General features: G+C 40.8%; 1 long non-coding RNA gene across 1 annotated transcript; it reads left to right on the top strand.

Moving 5' to 3' along the window:
- The first annotated feature begins 297 nt into the window (after positions 1-297).
- On the top strand, positions 298-3,143 carry LOC118161193. Its single transcript, XR_004747899.1, has 2 exons — positions 298-2,328; positions 2,462-3,143. It is a non-coding gene; the product is annotated as an uncharacterized LOC118161193 (long non-coding RNA).
- The last annotated feature ends 246 nt before the right edge of the window (positions 3,144-3,389 follow it).

A 3,389-nucleotide genomic window follows, 5' to 3' on the forward strand; every position in this document is an offset into this window, starting at 1 on the left:
TTTGTCAGGAACCTCCTTGTCAGGACAGACTCAAAACTAAACCTACATTCTCCTGCTGGTTGTCAAGAAGACAGCAAATCTCTACAACTCTGACTAGTCTGTTATGACAAAGATGGATCAAATTCTCCTTATCAAAGGCAGCTTGGCTCATTTGTCTATGTTTTTAAGATACACACATTTTTTTATTATTATTATTTTTTTTTTTTTAAAGCATCAAATTTTCATTTGAGATATCAGGTTTTCTGATACTGAGTGACTTCAGCTAATAATATCAGATTCCATTGTGGTCACTGATTAAATTTATACAGCTCTTACTCATGAAAAGTCTGAAAACCAACTGAGGCACCTCTGTATGTTATTAATTTAATGAGAAACACGTGCATCTCATTGCACTGAGCCCAAGAAGACCCAAAAGGTGGCCATGAAAGACCTTGCCACTGAGGTTGCCTCCTCCCCATCCACAAACACCTGCTGGCTGCTCCACAGCATGGCTGAGCCATGCTCGCACCACACTGGGGACTGGCAGAGCTCGTGGCATCCATGCAGCTGCCAGTGCTCCTGCATAACTGTGTGTGTGGCCATAGCATTCCACAGGCCTTTTAAGAGCTCTGAGGTTCACTGTTCCTGGTCTAACCTGTCCTGAACTGTCCTAATTAATAGTTTGTTGAATTCTAAGCCACAATTATTTGTTATATATTTTCCAGACATGTAATCTGTGTGCAGTTAGACTGACTAAGATTTCGTTTATTTCTGAAGCATCAGTTATGTTCAGCAGCAGAAAAGGAGGCATATTTTTCACTCTACATGCCACACACACACATAAGGACATACACACTCCAAAAATTATGCTTCTCAGTTGCAAAGCTGTGTCTGGCCATGCTGTAGGGGGGGCATGAGCAGGACACCACCATGCCCCCATACCCCCATGCCCCCAGGCTTTAGCTGCCTGGGCTTCAGCTGCCAGCATCCAAACTGCACATCCAGAGGCCTTAAAGGAAGCTGTAACAAGGAATGCTAGAGGCAACCCCAGCAAAGGATGTCCCTTCACATACCTTTCTTGGGGGACACTTTAAATGGAGACTTACTCTCAGTCCCTGCCTAAGCAGTGTTGGAAATATCTTCCATGGATTTCTTCCCAGCCATGCGACCCAGTGGTCTGTGTTCTCTGGTGTTAAAGGCTGTGTGAACAACCAGGAACTGCCTGCTTGGTCATAACTGATTATGACCAAGAAGGTCATAATTCAGCTCACATGCCTTGATCCCTTATAAAGCTATTCAATTATGTACATCAGCTATTCAGCTTTGCTGAAGATGAATTTGGCTAACATACTTATATGTACAGTCTAACGTGTGGTGTGATCCCTAAGCAGTCCTGATTCAGCTGTGCTTTTTCTGCAGAGGCATCTTGACCTGGCTCAAGAAGGTCTCCAGACCACAGCTCAGTTTCTGGCTATGGGAGGCATTTCTCTCCAAACAGCTTGTAGCTGTTCACCCCCACAGGCTTAATCATGATCCAGAACCTGGATGTTCTCCTGCTTAGTTCCCCGGGGCTTGGTCCAGCAAACTTTTGCAGATGACACGGCATGCTGGCATAACCAAACATAATCTCAGTAATGACACCCTTATCTATAACCTGGTAAAACACATCTGGGTTATGATTTCATACCACTCAGCTCTTTATAATAGCTTACCCTTGGAGCACTAGCAAGGAGAGGGAAGGCAGATCCTGCAGGCTAATGTGGTGCAAACCTGTCACTTAAATACTTAAGCCAACAGGCCAGAGGCCTTCCTTGCTCCCCTGGTGAAAGATTAACTTGGATAGAGAAAGGCATCACTGTGGGCAGAGCAGCAGGCTGTAGGGATGACCTGGGGTTTTACTCTTGCTGCCAGAACTGCAGTAGCAACTTGAAGTCTCAGTACTGGACTAGTGCTTTACTGTACTGGAAGCTCCTCATTAAATGCTATTTTGAACTCTTATCCTTTCTGCTGCAGGTCCTTTTGGGAGGATTTTGTTCAGTTCTCAATCATATTGACAGGGTAAAAGTGCCTTCTATTCTCTATAAATTTCAGTATGTACTGGGTGACTTCCTCTGCTTTTCATATTTTAATTACTTTGTCAAAAAGAGTAATTCAGGGTCTTTTAGAAAACTCTCAGGGTGGTTTGACCGAAGTCCCAAACATGACCTCTTCTCTTTTCAGAAAATTGCAAGACTGACTTTTATCCTTACATCACTGAAACACTTGTATGCTTCACCTTTTTTTTCATGTCTCTGGGTGATTGCACGGACATTGCTTGTGTTCTATTTCACCTAAGGAGGAAAAGGAAAGGTCAGTGTCTCAATCTGTATATCTCAACCTTTTACAAGCATTGAAATTCAAACCAAAGAATATTTTTAACTGAATATATTTTTTCAAGGGTGAATGAGAGCCAGCTTGTGCACTGATCCTTCTCCTCTTTCAGGGATTTGATTTCAAATTATTCATTCTGCCACTGCTGTATCTAGACCTTGTCTAGATTAATGAAGCTGAGTATAGACAACTCTGAGAGGTTATTCATTTTGTACTGTGTGTGGATCAAGTGCTTGGTCCCAAACCAAAGTTCAACTTCTGCACTAAAAAATGTGATTTATTTCTAGTTTTTCATCATTTAAGAATAGTTTGCCATGCAAATGCATGCCAGTGAATTTGGCTGGAAGTCTTGATTCTATAAGACAGCAATGTAAAACTAACAGAGTTTAAAAGAAATAAAGGATAATTTCATGTCAGGGTAATATTTCATAAGGGATTTCGTTCTAGTCATTTGTATTTGCTGCAGTTGATGCTTGGTTGGATTGCTATCGAAATACAAGTTTTTAATTCTGCAAGTGTTCATTGTTGGATATGAATAGCAGGATATGTGGAATGACTATTAAAATTTGGTTGCATCTACCCCTAAGAAGCCCACCCAAGTTTCAGTCTACACTTTTCTTCCAAGTCAGAGTAAAAGACCATAGCTATTTCACAGTATTTCCTGAATGTAGCTTTGGGTTTATTCTTAGTTTATTTGATAGTACAGGAATCAAAGTTTTCTACCCTTTGCTCCTTATTTTGTTCGTTTATACGGCAACATGCATTTGTGCTACTGAGCCTGTTCTTAACTCAAATATATATATATATATATATATATATATATATCTTAAACTCTGCAGAAAATTTGATACTGACATTCCCAGATTAGACTGCAAAATTCCACTTCCCATACCATTTTTCAATAACCAAACTTGAAGACTTTCTCTGTGTTCCTTCCCTTAAGATCTAATGCAAAATGGCTAATGAAGACTTCTTTATGATTCCTTATTACAGCTACCAAAGCTGAAAGGAGGTCAGCAAAGCTTCTTGTTCTAAGGGCT

The sequence above is a fragment of the Oxyura jamaicensis genome, chromosome 2 (genome assembly GCF_011077185.1).
Source record: "Oxyura jamaicensis isolate SHBP4307 breed ruddy duck chromosome 2, BPBGC_Ojam_1.0, whole genome shotgun sequence".
NCBI lineage: Eukaryota > Metazoa > Chordata > Aves > Anseriformes > Anatidae > Oxyura > Oxyura jamaicensis.